Source organism: Papaver somniferum, chromosome 7 (assembly GCF_003573695.1).
Source record: "Papaver somniferum cultivar HN1 chromosome 7, ASM357369v1, whole genome shotgun sequence".
In the NCBI taxonomy this organism is placed as follows: Eukaryota; Viridiplantae; Streptophyta; class Magnoliopsida; order Ranunculales; family Papaveraceae; genus Papaver; species Papaver somniferum.
The window spans coordinates 96,085,018-96,103,815 of NC_039364.1; the positions used below are offsets into that span (position 1 = coordinate 96,085,018).

Here is an 18,798-nt window from a genome sequence, read left to right on the forward strand (position 1 = left end):
AGTTGGACGGACGTGATGCATTTTGAGACCGTCATTGCCGGTCTCAATTCGTTTGAGCTATTTTACACAGCGTGAACGCCCATGTTTGGGTAGGCGATTGAGCACTCTATAGGTTCGCAACATGCAAGTAGATCGACTAGGGCACTGGTGGGCCAGCTGATGATCATGCTTGTGCTTCCTTAACTGTTCGTATGAGGATCCAAGTCGTCCAACCAGGCTGGCAAAGTTGGACGTTCGTGATGCTTCTAAGACCGTTTTGAACAGTCTAGCTCGTTTGAGCTTCGTTTTTATGCAGCGCAAACGCCCATGTTTGGGTTGGCGTTTGAAGCGCTTGTGAATGAGCAACGTGGGATTCGATCAACTAGAGGACTAGTGGGCCCTCCGGTGGTTGCTACGGTGGTTGCTACAGTAATTGCTTAGTTTTACTAGGAGTAGTCTAAGCTTGTTAAATCGCGCGGCCAAATTGTATGGCCGCGATTATTTTTTGAGACTGATGTGAACAGCCCAGATTTTCCTTAAGGAATTTAAATGCGTTCGATCACGCCAACTTTTAATTAAAAGGTGTGCGAACGCGCTGATCTCTTTGTCAGAGGGTGGTGTAGCCTATGCGGGTGTTTTCATGCAGGTCTCAATATTGACACTCCGGGAGACTCATGCTACTCCGTTGCGAATGAACATTAATCGTCATGTCATGCCAATATTGAGAGTTCGGCTGGGGAGTATATCATAGGAAAACACTAGGCAGACCATGCATTAGTGAATAATGATGGTGCAAGATAAAATTTATAGAATATTTGGGATTGTTGCTACATGCACCATTCTGAGTAAATTTTATATACATAAATATATTGAATTGTTCACTCATCACTCATCACTTTTAAATGGCTTAGGCACTCATCACTTTTAAATGGCTCCATTTCATTAGTGGATAATGCAACTAGGAGCTTAAATACTCATTAGGCTCTATACTAGTGAACAATTCATCTAGGAGCTTGAGTTTCAATACAATATGAAGAGCGGCATAGGCACTCATCAGATTTTGATATATTCTTCAAATTCTTTGTTGAATGTAGACATATCAAGATCTATTACTTCCGGTTCAAGTAGATATTCTTTTATAATTTTCTCCCTAAACTAAAAACCACCATCAACAACTTGATAAACAGATATGTCTCACACAGAAAAGTTTATTGAATATATAAATCTGTCTCCCACAGAAATACATATGAGTTTTTGTTCCGTCTTTTGATAAATCAAGGTGAACAGGAACCAATTGATACACCGGACTTATATTCCTGAAGAACGGCCTAGTAATGTTAATCACCTCACAATAATCTTAATCGTGTGGTAGCGAAACAAGATACTGTGGAATCACAAACGATGAGACGAAGATATTTGTGACTACTTTTTATCTTTCCTATCGGAGATTAAATCTCTAGCAAATCTTACAGAAGATAATACTCAATACGATAGAATGCAACAAGATCAGAACACGCAACTACAGAGAAAATAGTTGGGTCTGTCTTCACAATCCCAATGAAGTCTTCAAGTCGTTAATCTATAGGGTTTTGGAAAAAACCTGAGGTTAACGGAGAATCGACTCTAGTCACAACTAGTATCACACAAGAGGTGTGGGGATTAGGTTTCCCAATTGCTATAGTTCTCCCTTATATAGTCTTCAAATCAGGGTTTGCAATCAATGTTACCTTGGTAACAAAGCATTCAATATTCACCGTTAGATGAAAACCTGATTAGAATCGAGTTAATATCTTTCAACCGTTAGATCGAACTTAGCTTGTTACACACAAATGAAAAGTGACTTCATTTAGATATGAGTAACCATACCTAAACGTGTGCACATTTTGGTTCAACAATAGTTAACCGGAGTTAGCCATATGAACACTTTCATATCAAATGAAACTTTTTCTAGAGTTGTTCAATTGTTTATATTCTCATAGAAGTATACAAGACACAATTGAAACAAAATCAATTTTGATTCACTCGAATCAATTCATAAACATTATAGCCACGATTTGCAAAAGATTTCATTCCTTATTATATAAATGTATTAGTTCATGAACAAACCGATTTTAGAACATAACCAACTCAAGTATGCAAACGGGTACGCATACCTAAGTGGTCGGACTTAGTTTGGGTTCGGCAGTATGCGAACGGGTACGCATACTTTCCAAACTCAGTTGAATTTCCTGGAACCGAACTTACGCCAGTGCGCATACGAGTATGCACACTAAGTTCTCGGACTTTCACTAAACCAACCAGTACGCATACGGGTATGCATACTATGGTTCCCGGACTTGGAATAACTTGCAACAGTTAGCATACTTGGAAGACTACAATAACTGTCTCACACAAACTATTAGCTTCAAAGCAATTTTCAAGTGATTGAATGCTCAATACGAAACATTCCAAGTCTAAATCAAATGACTGTCCCACACAAATCATGTAAGATGTTACAAGGCGATTTTCACATAATTATCTTTTGACTTTCATCAAGAATATAAGATGAACTTGGTTAAAGCGACAGCTTACCAACACGACTTTTGTATCAAATATGAGATACAGTGGATAGACTTTTGAGTGATAGATGAGTTCAAGTCTCCACATACCTTTTATTGATGAAGTTCCACAAACTCCCCTTGGTAGTTCTTCATCTTCAATCGATGAACGCCGTGAAGTCTAATGCTCAACTACACTTACTATCCTAATCCGAGACTTAGCTATAAGTAGACTAGAAATCAAGACTTATAGTTTTGGAAACTAAACTTGACAAACAAGCTTGAGATAGCAACGCTTGCGAGTTCAACCGAGCAGAGCTCTAACACATTCCATTGCTCCAATTGGAAACACTATTGGAACTCCCAAACTTGTTCGTCCTTGTACCTTCAATCGTATGAAGATGAATGCTTGCAAAATACAAAGATGTGATTACTTTGACGGTTCTTGTGATCCTACCACCTTAGGTATTCTTCATCAAATTCGCAAGGTTGTGCGTAAGATCAATTCTAAGGTAAAACGTGTGCGAGAACAATTATGTGTGACTGCTACAAAGTTTCCCGAAATTAAGGAAGAAATGAAAAAGGTTCAAGCCTCTTGTATGGAGTCCGATGATGAGGATGATTATTGATTTCTCAAATACTTATTTCCATCTTAATGTCTAGGAAACTTCTTATGAGAATTTGTTCTTATGTTTTAAGAAGGATAACTAGGGTTTGGAATAACTTATATTGTGATTACACATAGCTATTGCCAACGATTTTCATCTTGCAATGTTTTAGATTTATTTATTTAAATTCTAAGTTATTTGGAACATGATCTTGCATTATTCATCTTTATGGTTTTATATATTGCAAAAATATTATGGGATATGTGTGTTTACGTCCGTAAACTATGTTTATCTCATATGACAAAAGTTAAGTTTATTATGTCTTTATGCAAATATTGATAAAAGGTAGAATGAACTTTTGTATATTCCGCAGTATTGATATTTCCCTGATCCACTTCTATGTGAAAGTACTATATGGCTCCGTAAGTTTTCTTATGTTGATCATTTTCGATTAAATTAACCATTAAGGTTCTCCTGTGGTTAATTTACTCGAGTTTACTGGATACAAATTCATGTTTCATGTGATTTGTTAATGTCCAAATAAATCCTTCTTTTCTCGTAAAAGTAAGGTCGCTCTTGTTAAAAAAGGGAAATGTAAGAAATGATCCCAGTATTAAGACCCGATTCACATAATCATCATACTGCTGCAAAGCATTTACAAAATGGTCATGAATCCGTTTAAGTTGGCGATAAGTTTGTGGGGTCCCCAAAGTCAGAGTTAAATCGGGTGGTTGGTTTACACATTTGTCCCCCGCAGATTTAGCCTTTGGTTACCTTATACCTATCATCAGAGACATATTCACATCTCGAAGAAAATTGGAAGGATGGATGAAAACCCTAACAAATCTTAATCTTTAAAGAAAATCGATCTCTTGCTCCTCCTCATTTCACTGCCGCTTCTTTCTCTCTAACTTATTCTCTGCAAATGTTGAAGATGGAGATTTAGTGTTCGTATGAAGATAGAAATTTAGAGATGATGTTGTTACAACGAGTACTACTAGTTCTTTTATGTTTTCTGAAAATCGCACCACAACAGTTTGTGATTCTCAAATTTAGAGATGATGTTTCACTAAGAGAAAACGTAAAATTGGTGACGCACAAATGCCAGGAGACGTGAACAGGTAATTATTCTTTCACCATTTCAAGAAGCTTGAATCGTATTTAATTTGGGTATTTTTTTAGAAATTGTAATTTTAGTTTGGGGATTTTTTTTTTCTAAGAACCCTAATTTGGATTGGTGATTTTTCAAAAACCCTAATTTCTTGTTGATAGAGAAAATCTGATTTGTGTGAAATGGTATTTAGTGTATGGTTATGTTTTTTTGTTTTAGAATGTGTTACATGATTTACATTGCCAAATGGTTGTTTAATTTTGTTCACTGTTCTTTCTGATGGTGGTGATTGAAAGCTATATGGGTTGATAATGATTTTGTATTTTTTGGGTTTCTTTGCGTGTGTTTATTGATTTAATGTGGTGGTCTTCAAGACTTTGATGGAGGTGAAGATGAACCAAGTTGTTAGTTTCTGTTGCTGCTGTTGTAGTGGTTTGAAAGATGTTGTGGTGGTAATGAACCAGATTGTTGTGGTGGTTTTAGATGCTGTTGCTGCTAGTTTTGAAGATGTTGATGGATAGGAGACACTGCCAATGTCTTTTGTTACTTCCCTACTCAGGTTCGGTCATTTCTTAATTTATTTTGTTACTGAACATTTGGATTATTCTTATTTCGTTTGCGATTTGCTGTAATTGATTACTGATTAGTTTTATTTAAAACCTTTGTTAGGCCTTGAACTTTGCATTTAAGGATTACTTCAAGAGACTCTTTAGTTTCAAGAAGGACAGAGATGCTACTGGAAATGGTTTACTGGTAACTTGGCGTCTGGAGGTGCTGCTGGTGCTTCTTCGCTTCTCTTTGTATACTCTCTTGATTACGCTAGAACCCATCTTGCCAATGACGCCAAGTATGCAAAGAAGGGAGGAGAGAGATGGTTCAATGGTTTGGTTGATGTCTACATGAAGACTATTAAATCTGATGGAAGTGCTGGGCTTTACCGTGTATTCAACATTTCATGTGTTGGAATCATTGTCTACCGTGGTTTTTACTTCGGATTGTAAGATTCTCTAAAGCCAGTTCTTTTGACCGGGGACCTTTCAGTAAGTTTAAATTCTTGTCTATTTTTTCTTTCACATTTATTTTCAATGTGCTTTTATATACACCAAACAAGTCTGTGTATGTTGGCTAAATTATCTCGATTTCTTGTCGTATCTTTGAAGACATTGTGTCTGACATACATGTTCTTTTGTTTATTGGTTTTCAAGATAGTTTCATGGCCAGTTTCGCTGCAATGGACCAAATGCTTGTATTTTGAAGATGCAGTTGGTTTTGATGATGTCGATGGAGGTGGGAATGATGTTGGTGCTAGCGGTAGTGGCTTTGATGTTGATGGTTGTTGCTGCTAGTGGTGGTGGTTTTGATGTTGGAGGTGGAAATGTTGCTGGTGGTGGTTTTGAAGATTGATAGAGGTGGAAATGAGCTAAATGTTGTTGCTGGATGTAATGGTTCATGGCATTCATAACATAACCCATGGCTTGCTCCTAAAGGTTCACCATTCCAGATCCAGGGTCTACTGGTGCCATATATTTCTGGTTAACTGTGGTTAAGCTGCTTGAGTTATAAGACAAGGGTATTTTGGGGAAAATTCGAGACCGTTTTTTTGCAAACTGTTAAGTCGGATGGATGATGACCATTTTGTAAACCAAATCATAAAGTATGATCATTTTGTAAAGAAATTAGAAAAAGTATGACCATTTTGTAATTGGCCCTTGTTCTTTCGGGAATGACATTTTATGGGGGAGAGTTCTTAATTGAACTTGTGTTTAATTGCCAAATCTTTATGGGGGAGTGCGGCTGTGGAATATTGGAGGAGTTTTCTTGTATCTTTATAAACTCCTTGATGAATACGCTAAGGTTCGACTATGTGAAATCATTATGATCCCGTTAATTTTCGTACCTTTGCCAATTTATATTGACAAAAAGGGGGAGAATTATTTTTTAGTTCACACTACATGCATATGGTTTACGGATCATTATGTAAGGGGGAGTGGTTTTCATTATGAGATGAAGTATTGACTAAGGGGTAGTGATACATATCACCATAGTGTTATTATTAAAGTTGTGATACAATTGAACTTTGATGCCGTGTAATAATACTATGACACTGTATAACAATATCTGAGAACAACTGTTTTTGTATTGTTATAGCTAGGGATCTTCAACAAAAATGATGCTGAGTTGAACACGTTTAGAATCACTAGAGTACTTGGAGTGACGGAGAATTCAAGGAATGTTGAAGAACCAAGGAAATCAAGCATGTTAGATGAGAAATTACAAAGTTTATTTATTTTGTAATCCATATGTATTGATAGTTTTGTCACTAAAATTGACAAAGGGGGATATTGTTAGAGCATTGTTTGGTCGAACTCGCAAGCGTTGCTATCTCAAGCTTGTTTGTCAAGTTTAGGTGATCAACACTATAAGTCTTGATTTCTAGTTTACTTATAGCTATGTCTCGGACTATGATAGAATGTGTAGTTGAGCTTTAGACTTCACGGCGTTCATCGATTGAAAACGAAGATCTAATGAGGAGAGCTTGGAGGAACTTCGTCAACAAAAGGTACGTGGAGACTAAAACTTATCTATCACTCAGAAGTTTATTCTATTTTATCTCCCATTGATACTAAGTCGTATAGCTATACAGACTTTACATTATATACATTAAATATTTCGAGTTGAGTTTAACTCGCTTATATCTTTCTCGAAATAAATGTTGGAAAGCTTTTTGCTATAACTACGTTTATCATTATTCTTGACGAGTTTAGTTGGAAACGATTTATTTGTTGGAAACTGAACAATGAGTCTGAAAAAGCGGGGGTCTAACAATACCACCCAATATTTCGCTTAGCAATCTGTATGGACTAACTCCGAAATACTTTGTTAGAGAATCAACTAGACAGACAGACTCAATCTAGATAAAAGTATCTCAAAGAGTTAATATCTCTGTCTTGATTTGATTTTTACTCAAGCTAAAAACAATAGCGAGTCTTTATCAAATTCAAGCAATACTTGGACGGTACCAAAGACCAATGTCCAAGGATCAATCACTATCAATCAACAACCAAAGGTTGGATTTCCAATTGATGATCACGAACGCACAACCTGTATTATTTCAATTATATAAAATATAATGCGGAAAAGAAATAACACAGACACCAGAAATTTTGTTAACGAGGAAACCGCAAATGCAGAAAAACCCCGGGACCTAGTCCAGATTGAATACACATTGTATTAAGCCGCTACAGACACTAGCCTACTGCAAACTAACATCGGACTGGACTATAGTTGAACCCCAATCAGTCTCCCACCGATCCAAGGTACAGTTATACTCCTACGCCTCTGATCCCAGCAGGATACTGCGCACTTGATTCCCTTAGCTGATCTCACCCACAACCAAGAGTTGCTGCAACCCAAAATCGCAGACTTGATAATAAACAAATCTGTCTCACATAGAAAAGTCTATCAAAGGATAAATCTGTCTCCCATGGATAAACCCTAGGTTTTGTTCTGTCTTTTGATATAAAATCAAGGTGAACAGGAACCAATTGATAATCCGGTCTTATATTCCCGAAGAACAGCCTAGATTAATCAATCACCTCTCTACAATCCTTCCTGACTACACAAGCGGATTGTCGAGGAATCACAAACAGTGAGACGAAGATGTTTGTGACTTCTTTATCTTGCCTATCGGAGAACTCTCACGATCTCAAGGCAATAAATCGATTGTACTCGTACGATAGAAGATGCAAGATCAGATCACACAACTACGATAAAGTAGTATCGGTATAGCTTCACAATCGCAATGAAGTCTTTAAGTCGTTAACCTGATTTTAGAGAAGAAAATCAAAGGTTAATGGAGATCGACTCTAGCAGGCGCACTAGTAGCACACAGACGTGTGGGGATTAGTTTTGCACAATGCTAGATGTCTCCTTTATATAGCCTTCGAATCAGGGTTTTGCCTTAGTTACAAAGTAATCCTTATTCACCGTTAGATGAAAACCTGATTTAGATTCAAGCTAATATTTCTCAACCGTTAGATCGAAAACTTAGCTTATCACACACACTTGGGTAGACGTTTACTGGGTTCGTGAAAACCATGCCCAAACGTGTACGTGTATGTTGGTTCAACATAGTAACCCAAAAGGTTAACCATATGAGCATTCCATATTAACCTTGTTCTTCTTCACCATAACTAGTTTAATTGACTCAAATGAAACTAGTTAAAGAGTTGTTCAATTGCTATGAGATCTTATGTAACTACACAAGACACAATTGAAACAAAGATGATTCGATTCGATTGAATCGGCTCATGAACATTATAGCCACGGTTTTCATAAAGCATTCCTTAGTAATTTAATGTTTCATGTTCAGAGCACATATTTAGATCATAACCTCTTAAGTTCACAAACAAGTTCGCGGACTTAAGTTAATCGGTTGAGTTTTCCAAACTCAACAGAAATTCTCGGAAAGAGAACTTCCGCCAGTTTGCGGACTGGGTTCGCGGACTGAGTTCGCGGAATTAGCACACAAACGAGTTTTGGAAAATCCAGCAGAAATTTTCGGTCGAGAACTTCCGACAGTTCACGGACTGAGTCTACGGACTGGGTTCACGGACTTGGCAAGCCAATTCCACAATCCTCCCGATTTCTCTTGATCAACAAAGTTCGCAAACTTCGGTTCAAGGAATACATGGTTATTTAATCTAAACTCTTATTTCAATCATTGAGTCATTCTCAGAGGACGCTATGTAGCCGTTGTTCACAGATCGATTCACGTCAGAGCAATTCTCAAAGTGATTGAAACTTTTTATGACTTTCGTCACTAGGTGAAGATAAACTTGATCAAAGCGAAATGCTTTACCAACACACGATTTCGAGATAAAAGATAAGCAATGAATGCTCAACTCGAAATGTCAAATGTGTATGATCTAGTCTATATAGCATACGAATTTTGTCTCATAAGTGATAAACGCATTTATGTGTCTAATATAGCCCAATTGTATATTGTGTTAGTACTCATTTCTGTACTTATTATGGCTTTTTATGTCCCTGTAGGTATTTCTGGAGAAATAAGCTTTTGCGGCGAAATTGGCTAAAAAAGTGGTTTTTGCGCTCGTGGGAGAAAATTACTATACGGACTCTCACTTTGGATAAGGGGTAACCTAATTACTAAGGGGTGACCCATTTCCAAGCAGCTGCTAAAGGGACACCAGAACTGGATAAGGGGAGGTCATCTTCATAGTTTCAAACTAAAAAATGGCGGGAAAATGCATGCAAGAACTGGCAGATTTTGTGTTCGATCTTGGAGTTGTTTTAGAGTGATTCAATGGGTGTATTTGGTATGTATGGACTCTACAAGACATAAGGGGCCTGTTTAAATCGTCTAGACCCAGCCAATTGGGCTGGATAAGTCGGAAAAATCACACGAAGTCCAAACAGGGACACGTACTTTCTGTTGAAGTTTTAAAGATTTTTTGAGAGAGTTTTGGGCGAGTCTCACGCTGGATAGACTCTATATAGTATTATTCAAGTCCTGGGAGAGTCTTGGGGAAAGTTTATAGCCAACAAACGCGTACAGGGAGATGACAGGAGAGATATTCTCTCAACAGCGCAGAGAAGAGAGAAGAAAGAAGAAGTCGGATTCACTCGAGATTTTTGGGGGTTTGATAGCTATATAAGCGTTGTTTCGAGTCAGAAGAAGGGTTAGAAACCATCAGGAGAGATTTGGGAGCAAAAGAAAGACCAGGAGAGGCGTGAGAAAAACTTTCAGAGAAAATATTTTCTGCTGCTGCACAGTTGAAGAAGACGAAGAACAGACGCTTCTGAACCGTCGTTTTTCAATAGTCACATCAACTGTCGTTGTTTTACAGCAGTTAGTGCTACTATCGTTGTTTTTAAGACCCTTCCACTTTGTAACAGTGACGCTGTAACATTTATACAGCGTTGCAAACTTCTTTTTACACCATTTTCATCAATAAAAACACATTATTAAGCCATGGATACATCTTATGATCATGTTTTTGGGATGAGGAGCTAAACCCCATTAGCCAAGGCGACGGAGGAAGCCATTGTTCCACATTAATTGGTATAATTCTAATTTTACTATTTATTTGCAATATTATTATTATTTGATTATTTGCATGGGATTGAATTGAAATATTAGTTCTTATTGAATAGTTGTGAATTAATTTGATGAAGCATGCTGGGTTTTAAATACTTTTGATGTTTTATACTCGTTGATTACAACTATTACTTCAAGAATATATTTGAGGCAAATATTAGAATTATTTTTAAAGATAGAATTGCATGATTTTTATTTAGAGTTTATCAATTAATGGATCAATGGTGGAATCCTAGTCTTGGTATTTATCTCCAAAAGTTTGAACTATTTTATTTATTTGCATGTTTAATTTAAATCTAGAAAAATTGTTTTCTTCAGAAGTCCTAAAGAACCCTGTTTACCACTACAACTACAATCACTATTTGAAAACCATCAAATTTTTGGCGCCGCCGACGCGGATTTGTGTTTAGGTAGCATTTTTTTTTAGATTTTTTTTTTATTATTCTTGTTCTTCTTTACGTTTTTGGTTTTTTTTGTTTCCTTGCAGATTTTTGAAGTTGGAGCGAGAGATAAATTTGCCAAAGCTTGTGGTGATTTACTTAAAGTTTGGGAGTGAAAACCAAAGCTAAAGGAGCGAAAAGAAGAAGATTTTCTTTATTTTGTTAAAAAGAGAGAAAAAAAAGAGACATTTTTATTTTTGTAATTTTTTTTAGACTTTCTTTTCTTTTGTATTTTTTTTTTTATGGACTTTGGACATTAATTTTGGGACATTTTTATTTTTATTTTAAACCCTACGGAAGGGTACCCTTAAATATAAACTGTTTGCAGGGAAGGACGACGATTACAATATCGTCTCGGCCCCTCGGGTTCGCACACGTCATAGGAGTCGTGGCCCGAGTCGACTTCAGCGGTTCTTCGCCCGTCTGGTACGGGAGGTAAAATTCTAAACACCCGCGAATCTCCTGCAAGCGGGTTACTGGACTCCTTAAGGTGAATATATGCTGAGGACTTGAATATGGACTGTTTTTAAATTCCTAGTAAAGGGCAAGGACTGGACCATATAAGATAAGGGTTCGGATTTCATCACCGCTCCCTTCTTGCCCGCCTTAGGAAAACGAAACCTAAAGCGAACCTAAGCCTAAAATTTGGACTAGAAAGAGACCTATAGGGTATCGAGCTTAACAGGACAATCATTCGAAAAATATTGGTTACTCTTTTAAGCACACCTCGAAGTTCTTGACGGTTTCTGCGAGTTGAATGCGTGACTGCGCCGCATTGGATCGGTGAGGTTTTGGGTATCAAAGCTCCACTGAGCTTCCCTCGCCTCGATTCAACTTGCTTTAACTCGGATTGATTCCAGAGGGGTTTGCTCAAATTGTAACGAATTCCCTTTCGAAGGATTAGAAGCTGGTCTAGAAACAATCTAAGTGGAGCCATCATGCTTGTTGTTTGCTAGAAATCTTTAGGTTTGCTGTGGTAAAGTCGAGTCAGCCTGCTGTGTGTTTGCTAGAACCTTTCTGTTAGGATTTTTATTTCTTTTTGAATTCTTTTTAGTGTATGCCCGATTTTGTTAGGGTTTGGAAAAGAGATACTCTAGGTCGATTGATTAGCGAAAAACCTAGTAGTTCTTCTGATTTAAGCAGGGAGCTCGAAGACTTTTCTTTGGAGAGCCCTGTTTTTGGAAACTTCTGTTTTGAGAATCTGTCTCTTTGTGAGGATAGTACCCCTAGTACTTCTGTTGTGCCAGCGATGGCAACTTTGAAAGATTACATGTTCCCAACTAGGACCAACCGAGCTTCATGCATTAAATTGCCAGCCACTACGGCTAATTTTGAGATAAAACCTAGTATTCTTCAGATGATCCCTATATTCTTAGGAAAAGATGATGAGAACCCTTATTTTCATATTAGGGACTTTGAGGAAATCTGTGGGACAATTAGGATAAAGGACCTTACCGATGAAGTCTTGAAACTTAAGATGTTTCCCTTTTCTTTGAGAGACAAAGCCAAGACCTGGCTGAACAACCTACCGTCTGAATCCATAGAAACATGGCAGGAACTTATCGCTGCCTTCTATATGAAATTCTACCCTAAGCATAAAACTGCAGCTGTTAGGCAGAAAATTAGTGCTAGTGTGCAACAAGAGGGAGAGTCTCTTTATAGGTTTTTAGAGCGATTCAATGATCTCCTATCTCAGTGTCCTCACCATGGATTTGATAATATGAAACTTGTACAGATTATTTATGATGGTTTAGACTATTCGACCAAAGCCATGGTTGAGTCTATGTGCGCTGGTGAGTTCACTAGTAAAAATGCTGATGATGCTTTTACCTTCTTAGGAGCTATCGCTGAAAAATCCCAACAGTGGGAATCTTGTGTTGAACCCCCTAAAAGACTCTTGGTCAATAGAAGTAGCACCAATATGGTAGATACGAGTTTTGCGTCAGATGCTAAGTTTGCTGCTTTCTAGAAGGTTAGAAGCTTTAGAAATGGGTCAGTCTAAAAATAGGCCCCTTGTTGAACCTAATAGAGCCTCTCAAGTCTCTAGTTGTGGAATAGAGCCCGATAATTCATTTTGGGAAGGTCAAGTTAGTGAAGAACAAGCATGCTGTCTATAACAACTCTAGGTTTGAGAACCGTCAGAAGTTTGACCCATACTCAGAAACCTACAACCCTGGTTGGAGAAACCATCCTAATTTCTCTTGGTCTAAGGGCCAGAATCAAGGCCAGTCTAGCAATTCTCAGCCTCCCCCAGGTTTGGTTTTAAGAACTCTTCAGGTCAAACCCAGTTTCAGAACACTTCCGAGAAAAAGATCTCTACCTTAGAGGAAGCTATCACTATGTTAGTAAGTAACCATGACATGCTATCAAAGAACATGAGCTTTCAACAAGAAACTAGGCAAGAGTTGAAGAATAATTCCCAGAGTCTTGCCAAATTAGAACTTCAAGTAGGACAAATAGCTAAGTTTATAAGTGAGAGAGAAAATGGAAGGTTCCCTAGTCATACTGATCCTAACCCTAGAGGAGAGAAATCGTACAATCATGTGAATGCTGTCACAACCCTAAGAAGTGGAAAGAAAGTTGACAACAAGGTCGCCATGCCTGATAGTGAACATGCTGTAGTTCACCCTGCTGAGCCAGAAAATGAGGAGACTGATAGAGTCTCCAAAGAGACCAATGAGGGTCCTGTTGAGCCTCACTTTGTTCCCAGAGCCCCGTTTCCCCAGCTGCTAGTTCCGACTAAGAGGGAGTCCAACTTTAATGATATATTGGAGGTTTTTAAGCAGGTTAATATCAACCTTCCATTATTAGATGCAATTAGGCAGATTCCCTTTATGCCAAGTTCCTTAAGGACTTGTGTACGCGAAAGCGTAAGCTCAGTGTCCAGAAGAAAGCCTTCATAGCTAGTCATGTGAGTTCTATTATTCAGAATACCACTACTCCTAAGTATAAAGACCCAGGGTCCCCTACCATTTCTTGTACAATAGGTAAGTACCGTGTTGAGAAAGCGTTGCTTGACTTAGGAGCCAGTGTGAACTTACTGCCATACCATGTGTACCTTAAGCTAGGACTTGGTGAGATGAAACCTACCCAGATACACTCAGTTAGCTGATAGGTCCGTTAAAATCCCTCGTGGTGTGATCGAGGATGTTCTTATTGAGGTCGACAAGTTTATTTATCCAGTGGATTTCGTGGTCCTAGATACCCAACCTGTCCCCGACCCAGAGAACCAAATACCTGTGATTTTAGGTCGCCCATTCTTAGCTACGTCTAATGCGATCATAAACTGTCGAAATGGTATTATGAATCTATCTTTTGGTAATATGACTATTGAGCTGAATATTTTTAATGTAAACAAGCTACATTCTGAGCTAGATAGCACATGTATTGAAGAGGTGAACATGATAGGAACCTTAGTTCAGGAGTCATTACCAAACATCGTATCAAAATACATTGGAGAGTTGTTTATCCCATTTTAGCCTGGATTTCGACGATGATAGTAACATTGAACAAGTAAATGCTCTGTTGGATTCTGTTCCTATGTTAGATATTGATATATGGAAAGATAGGTTCGAACCATTACTAGCTTCTGAGTCTATCTTAATACCTTATTTAAAAGAGCCTCCTGAGTTGGAGTCTAATTATACATTTTTAGGCCCACCCGAGTCTTTCCCTGTGATTATAGCCTCCGATTTGGATAGTGATCAGGAAAGTAGTCCAGAGACCGTGCTTCAAGAAAATAAGGAAGCCTTAGAGTGGACCATAGAAGATATGAAGCAAGCTGAGGATGAACCACCTGATTATGACTTAGAGAAAGCAATTGACCTTTTTAAGAACCCGATGGTCTAGAAATTAGGAACATTGTGACTAGTCATTGTAGAGGCACCCAAAATTCTAAGTTTGGGGGTAGAGATTGTCAATTATCCCCAATAGAAGTCCCTAACTTGGGACTCAAGCCTAGTGCATCTGAGGTATCGCTTGAGTGTATTCAGACTCCACAACCTGATCCGCCTGATAATGTCCAGGAGAAAATCCATATGTTAGAGACCCGTTTTTCGGATGAATCTGTTTGCCGAGACACTCATATGAAGCCCAAGTGGGCACCTCAGATAAATCCAGTTGTCTTGCGAGAAACTTTAGATCAGGTTGTGCTCTATCTGCTCATTTTTCTGATCTTGAGCATTTGTCTCCTATTGTGGCAGTTCTATTTGGTCTTATGGACCCACAATTATTTCGACTATTGGTATACGACTTTGGAAGGTGAAAATTCTTTTTGAGGTATTTGATGTCTAGCTAATGACTATAAATTTAGCATTTACTGGGAGGCTCCCGCGTTCATGTGATACGGTAATATCCTTCCTTATTTTTTTCCCTCCAGTGGTAATAGTTTCTCCTTGTTCATGCTTTTATTTTCATCCTTAGAACATTGAGGACAATGTAAGATTTAAGTTTGGGGGTGGGGAAGAAACACTTTTTGTTAGCTTTAGTTGCAATAAATAAACTCCAGAGCCTAGAAATTTATGCCTATTGAGGATTGCACTAACTAATCTAAGTGGATGGAAGCATTTTGATTGTAGGAGTTTGAGGAACCAATCTGATTAGATGGAAACATCTAAAGAGTCTATTCATAAAAGCACAGAGCTCAGATGTTAGAAATAACATGATAGTTTCACCATATCTCGTTGAGTCCTTTTCACTTCTATTTTTATTTTATTTTGTTTTTAAACTATGTTTCTCTAAGTGATAGGTGGGGCCCACGATTCAAGTTGTTACCAATGCTAGGGTGAATTAGAGTGATTGAGATACCAAAAAAAAAAAAAAGTTGAAAAAAAAAAAAAAAAAAAGAAAAAAAAAAGATGAAAAAAAAAAAAAAAAAAGAAAAAAAAAAAAAAAGAAAAGAAAGAAAGAAATTGAGACCAGACCATTTGACCAAAAGGAATAAATTCAATAAAGTCGACCACTGGTACCCTTGTATATGCCAGTTGTGTTGACCTAGAGTTAGGTTATCGACCACTGGTACCCTTGTATATGCCAGTGTGTTGATATTAGTCAGACTAGTATCTCAATCCATTAGGATAGGTTCATTTTGGCGGAGGCCTTCAGACAGATATGGGAAACCGTTCACTTAGTAAACATCAAAACCATATATGTTTTCTATATCCATCTTCTTGATCTATCCATGTGATTAGTTTTGACTCCGAATATGATGTCCATAGTGCAACTATCTGAGTAGAGCTCTGTCACTTTATATGAATTTTAGTATGCTTGAGTGCAAACTCGTGTACAGCAATTGGAATTTCGCATCAGGGTACTTCTTCCTGTAGTCAATAAGTATGCCAACCAAGGAGATTCTTTAGTGCCTTCCAAGGTTCTGCGTAGATAGCTAAGGTCTGGAGTACAGGTTTTGTGGGTATATCTCTGGTAAGCCCCCCGAGACTATAACTCGGCCACTAGGGCCACCTAGGGGTTTAAAGGCTTATTGCATACGCTAAATGCAATCGACGATGCCTGCGACAGTGAGTTAGGATTTTATTTTGTAGTTTTGATTTGCTCGGGACTAGCAAATAATAAGTTTGGGGGTATTTGATAGACGCATTTATGTGTCTAATATAGCCCATTGTATATTGTGTTAGTACTCATTTCTGTACTTTATTATGGCTTTTTATGTCCCTGTAGGTATTTCTGGAGAAATAAGCTTTTGCGGCGAAATTGGCTAAAAAAGTGGTTTTTGCGCTCGTGGGAGAAAATTACTATACGGACTCTCACTTTGGATAAGGGGTAACCTAATTACTAAGGGGTGACCCATTTCCAAGCAGCTGCTAAAGGGACACCAGAACTGGATAAGGGGAGGTCATCTTCATAGTTTCAAACTAAAAAATGGCGGGAAAATGCATGCAAGAACTGGCAGATTTTGTGTTCGATCTTGGAGTTGTTTAGAGTGATTCAATGGGTGTATTTGGTATGTATGGACTCTACAAGACATAAGGGGCCTGTTTAAATCGTCTAGACCCAGCCAATTGGGCTGGATAAGTCGGAAAAATCACACGAAGTCCAAACAGGGACACGTACTTTCTGTTGAAGTTTCAAAGATTTTTTGAGAGAGTTTTGGGCGAGTCTCACGCTGGATAGACTCTATATAGTATTATTCAAGTCCTGGGAGAGTCTTGGGGAAAGTTTATAGCCAACAAACGCGTACAGGGAGATGACAGGAGAGATATTCTCTCAACAGCGCAGAGAAGAGAGAAGAAGAAGAAGTCGGATTCACTCGAGATTTTTGGGGGTTTGATAGCTATATAAGCGTTGTTTCGAGTCAGAAGAAGGGTTAGAAACCATCAGGAGAGATTTGGGAGCAAAAGAAAGACCAGGAGAGGCGTGAGAAAAACTTTCAGAGAAAATATTTTCTGCTGCTGCACAGTTGAAGAAGACGAAGAACAGACGCTTCTGAACCGTCGTTTTTCAATAGTCACAGCAACTGTCGTTGTTTTACAGCAGTTAGTGCTACTATCGTTGTTTTTAAGACCCTTCCACTTTGTAACAGTGACGCTGTAACATTTATACAGCGTTGCAAACTTCTTTTTACACCATTTTCATCAATAAAAACACATTATTAAGCCATGGATACATCTTATGATCATGTTTTTGGGATGAGGAGCTAAACCCCATTAGCCAAGGCGACGGAGGAAGCCATTGTTCCACATTAATTGGTATAATTCTAATTTTACTATTTATTTGCAATATTATTATTTTTGATTATTTGCATGGGATTGAATTGAAATATTAGTTCTTATTGAATAGTTGTGAATTAATTTGATGAAGCATGCTGGGTTTTAAATACTTTTGATGTTTTATACTCGTTGATTACAACTATTACTTCAAGAATATATTTGAGGCAAATATTAGAATTATTTTTAAAGATAGAATTGCATGATTTTTATTTAGAGTTTATCAATTAATGGATCAATGGTGGAATCCTAGTCTTGGTATTTATCTCCAAAAGTTTGAACTATTTTATTTATTTGCATGTTTAATTTAAATCTAGAAAAATTGTTTTCTTCACAAGTCCTAAAGAACCCTGTTTACCACTACAACTACAATCACTATTTGAAAACCATCAATAAGAAGTAGGAGATAGAAGAGATAGACTTTTGATTGATAAATAAGTTCAAGTCTCCACATACCTTTTTGTTGATGAAGTTTCACGGTTCCTTGTATAGATCTTCGTCGTTGGATGATGAATCGCCATGAAGTCTTTGAGATCAACTACACTTTTCTATCCTAGTCCGAGACTTAGCTATGTAGGCTAGAAATCAAGACTTATAGTTTTGATCACTAACGTTGACAAACATGCTTGAGATAGCAACGCATGCGAGGTTGACCGAGTTATGCTCTAACAGAGTCAAAAGATGATTCATGTGAAAATTGCCTTGAAACATCTTACATGATTTGTGTGAGACATTTATTTGATGTAGACTCGGAATGTTTCGTATTGATCATTCAATCACTTGAAAGTTACTTATAAGTTAATAGTTTGTGTGAGACAGCTATTGTCGTCTTTTTAAGGATGTTTCAATGATTGAAATGGGAGTTTCAAACAAATAACCATTTTCTGGATATAACACAGTATGGATACCAGTATGCAAACTGTTGTGGTGTGATTCAGGTCCGGGAACCAAGTATGCATACCAGTATGCGAATGGTTTTTAATGTCAAAATCCATGAAGCAAGTTTGCATACCTGTTTGCAAATGGTTTCACCTGAGTTGCGGTTCGGGACGACAGTATGCATACCCGTTTGCGAATTGTCGGACAAGACCAATGTCCGAAACTTAAGTTAAGTTGGTTAATGTTCTAAAATCGATAAGTATGATTTCATACTCATGAAAATATATATATATATATATATGTTAAGGAATGTAATCTTTGCAAACTGTGGATTAATATTCATGAATTGATTCTCTTGAATCAATCCGATTTTGTTTCAATTGTGTCTGGTGTACTTCTAT

At 37.7% G+C, this 18,798-nt stretch overlaps 1 long non-coding RNA gene across 1 annotated transcript; it reads left to right on the forward strand.

Moving 5' to 3' along the window:
- The first annotated feature begins 4,019 nt into the window (after positions 1 to 4,019).
- On the forward strand, positions 4,020 to 6,021 carry LOC113297908. Its single transcript, XR_003333895.1, has 4 exons — positions 4,020 to 4,245; positions 4,610 to 4,794; positions 4,905 to 5,275; positions 5,441 to 6,021. It is a non-coding gene; the product is annotated as an uncharacterized LOC113297908 (long non-coding RNA).
- Positions 6,022 to 18,798: the final 12,777 nt, after the last annotated feature.